Source organism: Arachis hypogaea, chromosome 15 (genome assembly GCF_003086295.3).
Source record: "Arachis hypogaea cultivar Tifrunner chromosome 15, arahy.Tifrunner.gnm2.J5K5, whole genome shotgun sequence".
Taxonomy (NCBI): domain Eukaryota; kingdom Viridiplantae; phylum Streptophyta; class Magnoliopsida; order Fabales; family Fabaceae; genus Arachis; species Arachis hypogaea.
The window spans coordinates 111883706-111898845 of record NC_092050.1 but is presented as its reverse complement, the minus strand read 5'-3'; the positions used below and the strand labels follow the sequence as shown (position 1 = coordinate 111898845).

The 15140-nt window shown below is 40.4% G+C and overlaps 1 non-coding gene across 1 annotated transcript; it reads right to left on the bottom strand.

Moving 5' to 3' along the window:
- Positions 1–14163: 14163 nt before the first annotated feature.
- On the bottom strand, positions 14164–14271 carry LOC112752815 (small nucleolar RNA R71). The gene has a single exon (XR_003177229.1). It is a non-coding gene; the product is annotated as a small nucleolar RNA R71 (small nucleolar RNA).
- Between the last annotated feature and the right edge of the window lie 869 nt (positions 14272–15140).

Here is a 15140-nt window from a genome sequence, read left to right as displayed (position 1 = left end):
GCCAATTCCTTGGTCTAATTGCTCATGAAGAGAGATATGCTTGGTCCCTGATTATACCACACACCATTATAGGTCCAAGTAGAGGGATGATTATATGTCACAAATTCAAACACCAAAACCCAAATTCTACTCTAGTGTGAGAAGGGATTTCAAGCATGGTTTCATGTTTCCTTTCCCAAGGTTCCCATGAAACCCAATTGCATTCAATCTCTTTTCCAAGATAATTGAACACTAAGCATTAAGAACGAAATTTCTTCTAGCAAATCAAAGAGAAGATTAAGAGAAGAAGAAAATTTTACTATAATCAATCTATCAAGTACAACAGAGCTCCCTCTCTCAATGAGAGGGAAGTTAGCTACTCATAGCTCAAAAAGTACTCAAAAGTGAAGTGTAAAAGTGGATCTAAAACTGACTGCTTAAGCCCCTTTCTTCAGTACTCCTTGGGGATATTTATACTACTCCTAGTAAAATAAAATAATTACAGAAGTGAAAAAGGAAAATTACATTTTGAAGGGAAAACAAAACACTCAATAAGCGTGACTTCTCAGCTGGTGTGTGGCTGGCGCTTTTCTGGCGTGTCACGTGCCCTTCATTTCTAGCTTGGCGTGCCACACCCAATCCTTCAAGTGGCACGCTCGTCCCTCTAACAACCTTGGCGTGCCACGCCTTCGAACCCAAGTGGCACGCCCTTTGCTTTTCTCACTTCTCTTTGCCTCTGAAAACTTGAACTGGCGTGCCACGCCCTTGCTCTATGCTTCGCTAAGCTTCTCTAGAAAGTTGAACTAGCGTGGCACGCCCAAGGTCTGGCGTGCCACGCCCCTTTTGTGAGTGAGTGGTTCCTCTGTTTCGGCGTGCCACGCCATGAACTCAAGTGGCACGCCCCAATGCTTCTTGCTCTTTGAATGACACTAGCGTGCCACGCCTGGTTGCTCAAGTGGCACGCCTAAGTAAGGTATGGTGAATGGCGTGCCACACCTTCGATATCAAGTGGCACGCCCCTTGTAACTGGCCTCCTTCATCCTCTCTGGAAACTTATACCAGCGTGCCACGCCTAAAGGCTGGCGTGCCACGCCCATGATCGTGTCTTGGTTCCAGTAGTTGGCGTGCCACGCCTCAGCCTTCAAGTGGCACGCCATAGTGAAATGCTAAGGTTGGCGTTCCACGCCTTCGATACCTAGTGGCACACCCAGTCCTTGCTTCTGGTCCTTTGTGCATTGGCGTGCCACGCCTGGTTGCTCAAGTGGCACGCTCATAGATTTGTGAACTCTTCAAGCTTGGCGTGCCACGCCTGGGTTCTCAAGTGGCACGCCATAGTGGAGGTTCTTCTTGGAATGGTGAGTTGGCATGCCACGCCCCTTTGCTCAAGTGGCACGCCCATAGTAATTGATGGGTCAGGCGTGCCACACCCAGCCTGGCATGCCACGGCCCTTTTGTGTCCTCCATTTGGCTCTCTGGAATTTTGTATTAGCGTGCCACGTCCAGTCTCTGGCGTGCCACGCCCACATGCAAGCTTGGACTTCTTCTCTGGAGTTTAGTACTGGCGTGCCACGCCCAGCTCCTGGCGTGCCACGCCAGTGCCTTTTTGTGGCGTTTACTTCAAGTGACACACCAGTTTCACACGCCCAGCTTCTTGTTTGTCTTCTACCCATTTTTTGATGCTTTTCTCACCTGAAATTCAGCACAACTCATCTCAAAGCAGTGTACCATAATATTCATCAAATAATGCATGAATTGTACTGATCAAATGGGATTTATGCTCTTTTATGGTCTTCTTTATGCAAGAAAGAAGGGTAGATGATGCAAGTCATCAAGCTTCAAATTTGCGAATGTTAGGCGCAGAGACAGTGTGCAAAAGGACAAGGGTCCTATTCCGATGCTAGCAGGAACCGACAGATGATTAGCCGTGCGGTAGCTGTACTTGGTTTTTTTCATCCGAGACGAGAAATCTGGCAGTTGATTAGCCGTGCAGACATTGTACCTGGTATTTTTCATCCGAGAGAATCATACAGCTTGCCATTGAAGGGAGCCATGCGTGTTTGGAAAAGAAGATAGTAGGAAAGCAGAGATTCAGACGACAGAGCATCTCCTGAACCTCAACCTGTTCCTCATTACTGAATCACAAGTACCATTTATTTCATGTTATTTACTTTTCATAGACAAAATCAATTTAATCATTAATCTCCTGACTAAGATTTACAAGATAACTATAGCTTGCTTCAAACCGACAATCTCCGTGGGATCGACCCTTACTCACGTAAGGTATTACTCAGACGACCCAGTGCACTTGCTGGTTAGTTGTGGGGAATTGTGAAAAGTGTGAATCACAATTTTGTGCACCAAGTTTTTGGCGCTGTTGCCGGGGATTGTTCAAGTTTGGACAACTGATGGTTCATCCTGTTGCTTAGATTAGGAAAAATTTATCTTTTTTTTGTTTAGAGCCACTAAAATTGAGTCTTCTATTATTGTTTTTGTTAAAATTTTAAAATCCTTGTTTTCTTTTTCTAGATCTTTTTTCGAAAAAAAAAACCAATAAACTAATAATTGAGTCTTCTGTTTGAGTTTAGTTTCATGTTTTAAGTTTGGTGTCAATTGCATGTTTTTATTTTCCTTCAATTTTTCGAATTGTATGTTCTTTTTATTCTTCATATTTTCGAGTTTTATGTCCCATATTCTTTCTTGATCTTTAAGTTGTTCTTGTTTATTTTCCTTATTTAATCTTTAAATTTTCCTGTTTGGTGGTTGTTGTTGTTTATCTTATACATTTTCAAATTATTATTGTCCAAAGTATAAAAATTTTTAATTTTGGTGTCCTTTGTGTTTTTATTTTTCTTAAAAATTTCCAAAATTTGTTCTTGGTTTTCATCTTGACATTCAAAGTGTTCTTATTTGTTTTCTTTGTTTTGATCTAAAAATTCTAAGTTTAGTGTCATTTTATTATTTTTCTCTTTCCTCATAAAATTCAAAAAATATCTTTTCCTTTAATTACTAATCATTTTCGAATTACCTAGGTTGACTTAGTCAAAATTTTTAAAATTTGGTAGTTTCTTGTTAGTCAAGTTAGAATTCCAATTTTAAAATTTATCTTTTTAAATCTTTTTCAATTTTTTTATTTTTCGAATTTCCTTTATAAAATTTTTCAAAAATCTTTTTCTTTTCTTATTCATAATTTTCGAATCACTTCTCCCATTTTATTATTTTGATTGAAAAATTTTAAGTTTGGTGTTTCCTTGTTGAGAAAGTTTCAATCTTCTAATTTTAAAATCATATCTTTTTCAAATCTTTTCTTTTATTTATTTATTTATTTTTACAAGTATCTTTAATTTTAAGACATATCTTTTTCAAAACTCCCTAACCACTTTCTCTCTCTTAAATTTTCGAAAATCATATCCAAAAATTTTTCAAACCTTTTTAATTAATTAATCATTTTAGCATTCAAATTTTTTTATTTATTTTCTCTTTTAGTTTTCGAAACTTATATTCTATTTTCCAATTATTTTATTTTATCTTATTTCCTTTTTATTCGGTTTATCCTTAATTAAATTAAATAAAAATAAAAATATACTTTATTTGCAATCCACATCATCTCCCTTTCTCCATCATGGACTTAAGTGGAAATGAGCAGTCCAGAAGGACTCTGGGGTCATATGCTAACCCCACTACTGCTTCATATGGCAGTAGTATCTGTATACCCCCCATCAGAGCAAGCAGTTTTGAGCTAAATCCTCAGCTCATTATCATGGTGCAGCAAAACTGTCAGTATTCTGGTCTTCCACAGGAAGAACCTACTGAGTTTCTGGCACAGTTCTTACAAATTACTGACACAGTACATGATAAAGAAGTAGATCAGGATGTCTACAAATTATTTGTGTTTCTGTTTGCTGTAAAAGATCAAGCTAAGAGGTGGTTAAATAACCAACCCACAGCAAGCATAAGAACATGGAAACAGTTATCAGACAAATTCCTGAATCAATATTTCCCTCCAAAAAGGATGACACAACTAAGGCTGGACATTCAAGGCTTTAAACAAGAGGATAATGAATCTTTATATAATGCCTGAGAGAGGTACAGAGGGATGCTAAGGAAATGCCCCTCTGAAATGTTTTCAGAATGGGTGCAGTTAGACATCTTCTACTACGGGCTTATAGAAAAGGCCCAGATATCTCTAGACCACTCAGCTGGTGGATCTATACACATGAGAAAGACAATTGAAGAGGCTCAAGAGCTTTGTTCATACCCTGGGTCGAACTGTCCGACCCGGGATGATTGGTGGCAAAACGACTGACCTCTTCAGGTCCGACTATCCGACCTCTTCTTAAAGAGATCGGCCAAATCGACAGGAGAGCCCAGTAAAGGGCCCAAATAGAGGAACACGACCCAAATCCAAAGGCAGTTCAAGCCTACAGAGATAAAGGTGGTTCCCTTAAAGATAAGCTGACTTCACTCAAGATAAAGATAAGATAAGATAACTAACTTATCTTATCAGAAAGGTCAGCCCACACTACTATAAATACACTGGAGCACCCAGGTATAACTCATACTCTGATTCTACATAACATCTGCTTAATACCCATGCTAACTTAAGCATCGGAGTCTCTTGCAGGTACCCCCCACCCTTCGGTGACAGAGGATCAACAGCACGTTCAAGTCCAAACAAGTCGGACGTACTAGCTCCGGCCTCTATTTACCAGCCGGACACATCGGTTCCGACCAGTACAGAAGATCTCGTCCGAGATCATCCTATAGTTTCAGGTAATCCTCGGAACATTGGCGCCGTTGCCAGGGAACCTGGAAGCCATCCCAACACCATGGCGGACAACCATGACAACGATCACGATTCAGATCTAGAAAACAGAATGTCGCACAAAAACGCGGACACCCCACTAAAAGACACCCCGGAATCCAACGGAGACAAAAATCCAGCGAACCCGGGGGCAATAGAAGTACTTCAAGATCGCTTGAAGCAACTTGAGGAAAGCTCACGTAAAGAACAGGATCCATTTACCAGAGAGATCATGAAAACCAAAATTCCAAAAGACTTCAAACTCCCGGATATGATTTTGTACGACGGCACCACTGATCCCAACCATCATCTCAGCAATTTCAGAAGCAGAATGTACCTTACCGACGCCTCAGATGCCGTTCGCTGCAAAGCCTTTCCAACAACCATCACGAAGACGGCGATCAGATGGTTCGACAGCTTACCTCCCAAGTCCATCTCAAACTTCGACGAACTAGCCGGAAAGTTCCTCGCCAGATTCTCCATCTAGAAAGATAAAGCTAAACACACCCCCAGTCTACTAGGGATCAAGCAAGGAAATCGGGAGAGCCTCCACAACTACATGGAAAGATTCAACAAAACATGCATGGACATACAAAGCTTACCCACAGAGGCCGCCATCATGGGACTTATCAACGGCCTACGAGAGGGACCTTTCAGCCAGTCTATATCGAAAAAGTACCCGACCTCCTTAGACGAAGTGCAGGAACGGGCAGAAAAATACATCAACATGGAAGAAAACGCTTGGTTAGGAGAGACCTCAAAATCGGGGGCCTCCTACCGTGACAAGGACAAAGAGTCTAAACGAAAAGAAGACCTACAAGGGGAAAAAATTAAAAAATACCATAATTATACTCCCCTCAGAGCATCCCTAGTCGAAATATACAAAGAGGTCTGCCATACAGAAAAAATTCCCCCAGCACGGCCCCTCAAAGGAAAAAGGGGAGGAGGAAATCGGAAGGAATATTGTGAATATCACCGGGTCAGAGGACACGCCACCAACGAATGCTTCGAATTAAAAAATATCATAGAAAAATTGGTAAGGGAAGGAAAATTAGATCGATTCCTGGCCACCCGAGATGATGATCAAAGAAAAAGACGAAGGGATGAAGATACAGAGCGAACAGAACGATCACCTCGGACACCAGAAAGACATGTACACATGATACATGGCGGATTCGCAGCAGGAGGGATCTCCAAATCTTCTCGCAAAAGGTATCTCAAAGAAGTATATCATGTCGAAGGAGAGGAGGAAGCACTCAACATCCCAGCGATAACATTCACTAAGGAGGACGCGTCCGGCATCATCACAGGACACGACGATCCCATGGTCATCACCATCATATTGGCAAACGCCAACCTACACCGCACCTTAGTAGATCAAGGGAGTTCTGTCGACATATTATTCAAGACAGCCTTTGACAAACTCGGCTTAGAAGAAAAAGAACTTAAGACATATCCAAACAGTCTGTTCGGGTTAGGCGATACCCCGGTTCGACCACTAGGATATATATCACTACATACAACCTTCGGAAAAGGAGACCAATCCAGGACCCTCAAAATAGACTACATCGTAGTCGATGTAAGTTCAGCTTACAATGCTCTCATAGGTCGGACAACACTCAACCAACTCGGCGCAATAGTCTCGACCCTACACCTATGTATGAAGTTCCCAACTCCAAAAGGGATAGCCACGATAAAAGCTGACCAAAAGATGGCACGTCGCTGTTATAACGAAAGCCTAAACCTCAGGGGCAAAGGAGAAGAGTTCCACGCAATCGAGTTGGGCGGAGTTCAACGACAAGAAGATCTTCGTCCCCAACCAGAGGGCGAGATAGCAAAAATTCAAATCGGGGACACCTCGGAAAAAACAACTAATATCGGCACAATCCTCAAAGGAGATTTAAAAGAATTGCTAATACAATTCTTACGAGATAATGTCGACCTCTTTGCATGGAAATCCGCGGACATGCCAGGCATAGACCCTAAGCTAATGTGCCACAAGTTGGCGATCTACCCAGGATCTCGACCGGTACAGCAGAGACGAAGAAAGCTTGGGCCAGAGCGATCCCAGGCTGTGGAAGAGCAAGTACAGGCACTACTGGAAGCCGAATTTATAAGAGAAGTTAAATACCCGCTATGGCTAGCCAACGTCGTCTTGGTGAAGAAATCGAACGGGAAGTGGCGGATGTGCACCGATTACACCGATCTCAACAAAGCTTGTCCAAAAGATCCATACCCACTCCCAAGTATTGACGCCCTGGTAGATGCTTCCTCTGGATATAAATATCTCTCGTTTATGGATGCATATTCAGGATACAACCAAATTCCCATGTATCCACCAGATCAAGAAAATACCTCGTTTTTAACACCAAAGGCAAAATACTGTTACATCGTGATGCACTTCGGCCTCAAGAACGCAGGAGCTACTTATCAAAGACTAATGAATAAAGTTTTTTCGAATCACATCGGAAACATCATGGAGGTCTATGTGGACGACATGCTAATAAAAACACAAAGTGAAGAAATACTATTGTCCGACCTGGCTCAAGTATTCGACACCATAAGGAAACATGACATGCGACTCAATCCCGCGAAATGCACCTTTGCAGTAGAAGTAGGCAAATTCTTAGGCTTCATGCTCACTCAAAGAGGAATTGAAGCAAATCCAGATAAATGTTAGGCCATACTCAACATGAAGAGCCCAACCTGTGTTAAAGAAGTACAGCAACTCAACGGGAGACTGGCCGCCCTATCCCGATTCTTAGCAAGAGCTGCGATAAGATCTCTCTCCTTCTATGCTACTTTAAGAAAGGGAAAACAGTTCAAATGGATGACAGAATGTGAGCAAGCATTCAAAGACTTCAAGGAGTTCTTAGGACGGCCACCTATCTTATCTCGACCGCGAGATGGAGAACCACTCATATTATACCTCGCAGTGGGAAGCAAAGCAGTAGCATCAGCACTAGTCAAAGAAGACGAAAATGGACAACAACCCGTCTACTTCATTAGCAAGGCACTACAGGGATCCGAGCTGAACTACCAGAAAATAGAAAAATTTGTCTATACTCTTATCCTAACATCTCGACGACTCCGCCCGTACTTCCAGGCTCACACCATTAAGGTTCGAACTAACCAGCCCATAAAAGGAATATTGCAGAAAACAGATCTAGCAGGCAGAATTCTACAATGGGCAGTCGAGTTGTCAGAGTTTGACCTCCAATATGAAGCTCAGACGGGCATCAAATCACAGTATCTGGCCGATTTTATCGCAGAATTCACAGATGCCCTAGAAACCCCCACAGAATGGAATCTTTACGTGGACGATTCTTCAAATAAAACTAGAAGTAGTGCGGGCGTGATAATAGAAAGCAACCAAGGAACCCAAGTTGAGCTCTCCCTCAAGTTCGGGTTCCCGGCCTCAAACAACCAGGCAGAATATGAAGCATTATTGGCTGGTTTGAAGCTGGCTAAAGAAGTCGGAGCTCAAAAACTCAACATTTACAGAGATTCACAAATAGTCACATCACAAATAACAGGGAGCTACCAAGCCAAAGATCCCACCATGAAAAAGTATTTGGATAAAACCAAGGAACAGCTCGGACAAATAGGGGAGTATAAGATCTGCCACATACCCCGCGAACAAAATGCCCGAGCTGACGCACTCTCAAAACTAGCCAGCACGAAACCAGGGGGTAACAATAGAAGCCTCATCCAGGAAATGTTGCAGAACCCGTCAATCTCGGAAGAGGAAAAAGTCCTGACTATAACAAGTCAGGACCAAGGCTGGATGACCCCTATAGCCAACTACCTTAGAACAGGAACGCTCCCCACAGAAGAAAAGGACACAAAAAGGCTAAAAAGGGAGGCACAGTACTACACCATCATAAACAACATCCTGTACAAAAGAGGAATCTCAACACCTTTACTAAAATACGTGCCAACCTCCAACACAAGAGAAGTGCTAGAAGAAATACACGGTGGTATCTGTGGCAATCATCTCGGAGCACGAGCTCTCGCCAAAAAAGTGCTCCGGGTGGGATTTTATTGGCCAACTCTACAGAAAGAAGCCACAGAATTTGTAAAGACATGCCCACCATGTCAGAGACATGCCAACTTTCACATCGTCTCGCCAGAGGAGCTCATCAGCGTGACCTCGCCTTGGCTGTTCGCAAAATGGGGACTCGATCTTCTCGGCCCCTTCCCACAGGGATCAGGACAAGTTAAATTCCTCATAGTAGGGGGTAGATTACTTTACAAAGTGGATCGAGGCAGAGCCCCTAGCCAATGCCACCGCTCAAAGAAGCCGAAAATTCTTATATAGAAACATTGTCACAAGGTTCGGGGTTCCATATTCAATAACCACAAACAATGGCACCCAATTCACAGATGCAGGCTTCAGAAAACTAGTAGCCGACTTGAATGTAAAGCACCAGTACACCTCCGTCGAACATCCACAAGCCAATGGGCAGGCCGAAGCTGCTAACAAAGTCATATTAGCCGGATTAAAACGGAGATTACAAGATGCAAAGGGAGCCTGGGCAGAAGAGCTTCCACAGGTCCTGTGGGCATATCAAACAACGCCACATTCCACCACGAAGGAATCTCCCTTCCGATTAGCATACGGAATAGAGGCGATGATTCCAGTAGAGATTGAGGAAGGGTCGCCTAGAGTAGTTCACTACAATGAGGGAGCAAACTCCCAACTTCGGAGAGAAGAGCTCAACTTGTTACCTGAAATCCAAGAAGGAGCTCGGATCAGGGAAGAAGCTCTAAAACGCCGAATGGCTTCCAGATATAATCAAAAGGTAGTGTCGAGAAGTTTTGCAGAGAATGATCTCATCCTAATCCGAAATGATATTGGAACAACTCGACCAGGAGAGGGAAAGCTGGCAGCAAACTAGAAAGGACCCTACCGAGTTGTAGAAGTACTCGGAAAGGGCTACTACAGACTGTCTGAACTCGATGGACGAGAGCTTCCCAGGTCATGGCACGCCTGCAACCTCAGAAGGTACTACAGTTAGAAAAGATAAAGGATCTCATCATTGGATGCACACTTTTTCCTGAAAAGGTTTTTTAATGAGGCACCAAGTTGAGACTCAGACAATCCCATATGTATATATTTGCACTTTTCCTTTAAATAAAATATATTTTAGATATTCTACAAAGATTTCAAGACGCATTAATCTGAAGCATTCATCGTTCGATTATAAAGCAACAGATCGGCAGAAAGTGAAAAACAATTTCACTGCACGATCACGATAAAGACAATCGTCCGATAAAGGTAAAAACGCGATTCACCCAAAGGACGATTGATGAGCGGATAATTTATACGCTTTTTGACATTATTTTTAGTATGTTTTTAGTAGGATCTAGTTACTTTTATGGATGTTTTCATTAGTTTTTATGTTAAATTCACATTTCTGGACTTTACTATGAGATTGTGTGTTTTTCTATGATTTTAGGTATTTTCTGGCTGAAATTGAGGGACTTGAGCAAAAATCAGATTCAGAGGTTGAAGAAGGACTGTTGATGCTGTTGGATTCTGACCTCCCTGCACTCAAAGTGGATTTTCTGGAGCTACAGAACTCGAAATGGCGCTCTTCCAATTGCGTTGGAAAGTAAACATCCAGGGCTTTCCAGAAATGTATAATAGTCCATACTTTGCTCAATTTTAGATGATGCAAACTGGCGTTCAACGCCAGCTCTCTGCCGAATTCTGGCGTCCAGCGCCAGAAACAAGTTGCAAAGTGGAGTTCAACGCCCAAAATGGCACAAAAGCTGGCGTTCAACTCCAGAAAGAGCCTCTGCACGTGTAACATTCAAGCTCAGCCCAAGCACACACCAAGTGGGCCCCGGAAGTGGATTTATGCATCAATTACTTACTTCTGTAAACCCTAGTGGCTAATTTATTATAAATAGGACTTTTTATTATTGTATCAGACATCTTTGGACGCCTGGTTCTTAGATCAGAGGGGCTGGCCATTCGGCCATGCCTGGACCTTTCACTTATGTATTTTTAATGGTAGAGTTTCTACACTCCAGAAATTAAGGTGTGGAGCTCTGCTGTTCCTCAAAGATTAATGCAAAGTACTACTGTTTTCTATTCAATTCACTTGTTCCGCTTCTAAGATATTCATTCGCACTTCAACCTAAATGTGATGAACGTGACAATCATCATCATTCCCTATGAACGCGTGCCTGACAACCACTTCCATTCTACATTAGATTGAATGAGTATCTCTTAGATCTCTTAATCAGAATCTTCGTGGTATAAGCTAGATTGATGGCGGCATTCATGAGGGTCCGGAAAGTCTAAACCATGTCCGTGGTATTCCGAGTAGGACTCTGGGATTGAATGACTGTGATGAACTCCAAACTCGCGAGTGCTGGGCGTAGTGACAGACGCAAAAGGATAGTAAATCCTATTCCAGTATGATCGAGAACCTCCAAGATGATTAGCCATGCAGTGACAGCGCATCGGACCATTTTCACAGAGAGGAATAGGATGCAACCAACGACAAGGGTGATGCCTCCAGACGATTAGCCGTGCTGTGACAGAGCATTTGGACCATTTTCCCGAGAGAGATTGAAAGTAGCCATTGGCACCGGTGACATCCTTACATAAAGCCAGCCATAGAAAGGAGTAAGATTGATTGGATGAAGACAGCAGGAAAGCAGAGGTTCAGAGGAACAAATGCATCTCCATACGCTTATCTGAAATTTTCACCAATGAGTTACATAAGTATTTCTATCCTTATTTTATTAATTAATTTTGAAAACCCCATTACTATTTGATATCCACCTGACTGAGATTTACAAGGTGACCATAGCTTGCTTCATACCAACAATCTCCGTGGGATTCGACCCTTACTCACATAAGGTATTACTTGAACGATCCAGTGCACTTGCTGGTTAGTTGTGCGAAGTTGTGAACCATGATATTGGCATCGTGTTTTTGGTGCCATTGCCAGGGAAAGAAAGAGCAATGAATTTTACATAATCAAAGTGTAATCACAATTTCGTCCACCAAGTTTTTGGCGCCGTTGCCGGGGATTGTTCGAGTTTGGACAACTGACGGTTCATCTTGTTGCTCAGATTAGGTAATTTTCTTTTTGTTTTCTTTTCGAAAAGTTTTCAAAAATCTTTCAAAAATTTTCTCATCTGTTTTCGAAAAAAAAATAAAAAAAAATGTTTTCAAAAATATATTTTTCTTCAGAATTTTTAAGAATGAATTCTAGTGTTTCATGAAGCATGTTGAAGCCTGGCTGGCTGTAAGGCCATGTCTCAATTCTTTTGGACTCAAGAGAAGAGCTTCTTTATCTTTCTTAGCAAATTGGCTACTGAATGTAAAGTTCTGCTAAAGCTTGACTGGCTATTAAGCCATGTCTAACCCTCAGATTGGAGCTTTAGACTAACATGGCAAGATTCCTGGAATTCATATTAAAAATTTTGAAATCCTTATTTTTGTTTTTTTTTTAAAATAATTTTTGAAAAAAAAATATACAAAAAAAAATTTAGAAAATCAAAAAAATCAAAAATATTTTTTGTGTTTCTTGTTTGAGTCATGTGTCATGTTATAAGTTTGGTGTCAATTGCATGTGCATCTTGTATTTTTCGAAAAAAAAAATCATCATGCATTCATAGTGTTCTTCATGATCTTCAAGTTGTTCTTGGTAAGTCTTCTTGTTTGATCTTTGCATTTGCATGTTTTGTGTCTTTTCTTGTTTTTCATATGCATTCCTGAATTCTTTATGTCTAAGCATTAAAGAATTCTAAGTTTGGTGTCTTGCATGTTTTCTTTGCATTAAAAATTTTTCAAAAATGTGTTCTTGATGTACATCATGATCTTCATAGTGTTCTTGGTGTTCATCTTGACATTCATAGCATTCTTGCATGCATTCATTGTTTTGATCCATAACTTTCATGCATTGCATCATTTTTCTTGTTTTTCTCTCTCATCATAAAAATTCAAAAATAAAAAAAATATCTTTTCCTTTTTCTCTCTTAAAATTTCGAAAATTAGATTTGACTTTTTCAAAAATTTTTAAAATCTAGTTGTTTTTATGAGTCAAATCAAATTTTCAATTAAAAAAAATCTTATCTTTTTCAAAATCTTTTTCAAAAATCAATTTTTTTTTCAATTTTTTTAGTTATTTTCGAAAATTTCAAAAATATTTTTCGAAAATCTTTTTCTTAATTTTACATCATATTTTCGAAAATAACATCATCAATTAATGTTTTGATTCAAAAATTTCAAGTTTGTTACTTACTTGTTAAGAAAGATTCAAACTTTAAGTTCTAGAATCATATCTTGTGATTTCTTGTGAATCAAGTCATTAATTGTGATTTTAAAAATCAAATCTTTTTCAAAACTAATTTCAATCATATCTTTTCAAAAATATCTTCTTATCTTATCTTTTTCAAAAATATGATTTCAAAATATCTTTTCTGACTTCTCATCTTCTTATCTTTTCAAAATTGATTTTCAAATTTGTTTCAACTAACTAACTAACTTTTTGTTTATTTCTTATCTTTTTCAAAACTACCTAACTAACTCTCTCTCTCTAATTTTCGAAAATATCTTCCCTCTTTTTCAAAATTTCTTTTTAATTAACTAATTATTTTAATTTTTGATTTTAATTTTCGAAAAAAAAAATTTTACTAACTTTTTTTTTTAAAAAAAATTATTTTCGAAAATCCTCTCCATCTCTCATCTTATTCTATTTATTTATTCATCTACTAACATCTCTTCCTCACATCACTCACCAAATTCGAACCCCCTCTTCTATCTGTGTTCGAATTTATTCTCTTCTTTTCTTCTTCTACTAACAATAAGGAACCTCTTTACTGTGACATAGAGGATTCCTCTTCTTTTCTTTTTCTCTTCTCTTTCTTATGAGCAGGGACAAAGAAAAAGGCATTCTTGTTGAAGCTGATCCAGAACCTGAAAGGACTCTGAAAAGGAAACTAAGAGAAGCTAACAATTTTGAGCTGAAACCAACAACAATAATGCAAGGAGAATGCTTGGTGACTTTACTGCACCTAATTCCAATTTACATGGAAGAAGCATCTCCATTCCCACCATTAGAGCAAACAATTTTGAGCTGAAACCTCAGCTAGTTTCTCTGATGCAGCAGAACTGCAAGTTTCATGGACTTCCATCTGAAGATCCTTTTCAGTTCTTAACTGAATTCTTGCAGATCTGTGATACTGTTAAGACTAATGGAGTAGATCCTGAAGTCTACAGGCTCATGCTTTTCCCTTTTGCTGTAAGAGACAGAGCTAGAATATGGTTGGACTCTCAACCCAAAGACAGCCTGAACTCTTGGGATAAGCTGGTCATGGCTTTCTTAGCCAAGTTCTTTCCTCCTCAAAAGATGAGCAAGCTTAGAGCTGATGTTCAAACCTTCAGACAGAAAGAAGGTGAATCCCTCTATGAAGCTTGGGAAAGATACAAGCAGCTGACCAAAAAGTGTCCTTCTGACATGCTTTCAGAATGGACCATCCTGGATATATTCTATGATGGTTTATCTGAGCTATCAAAGATGTCATTGGATAATTCTACAGGTGGATCCATTCACCTAAAGAAAACGCCTGCAGAAGCTCAAGAACTCATTGACATGGTTGCTAATAACCAATTCATGTACACTTCTGAGAGGAATCCTGTAAGTAATGGGACACCTATGAAGAAGGGAGTTCTTGAAATTGATACTCTGAATGCTATATTAGCTTAGAATAAAATATTGACTCAGCAAGTCAATATGATTTTTCAGAGTCTGAATGGAATGCAAGCTGCATCCAACAGTACTCAAGAGACATCTTCTGAAGAAGAAGCTTATGATCCTGAGAACCCTGCAATAGCAGAGGTAAATTACATGGGTGAACCTTATGGAAACACCTATAATCCATCATGGAGAAATCATCCAAATTTCTCATGGAAGGATCAAAAGCCTCAACAAGGCTTTAATAATGGTGGAAGAAACAGGTTTGGCAATAGCAAGCCTTTTCCATCATCCACTCAGCAACAGACAGAGAATTCTGAGCCGAATCCATCTAGCTTAGCAAATTTAGTCTCTGATCTATCTAAGGCCACTATGAGTTTCATGAATGAAACAAGGTCTTCCATTAGAAATTTGGAAGCACAAGTGGGCCAGCTGAGTAAAAGGATCACTGAAATCCCTCCTAGTACTCTCCCAAGCAATACAGAAGAAAATCCAAAAGGAGAGTGCAAGGCCATTGACATAACCAAAATGGCCGAACCCAAAGAGGGAGAGGAGGACGTGAATCCCAAGGAGGAAGACCTCCTGGGACGTCCAGTGATCAATAAGGAGCTTCCCTCTGAGGAACCAAAGGACTCTGA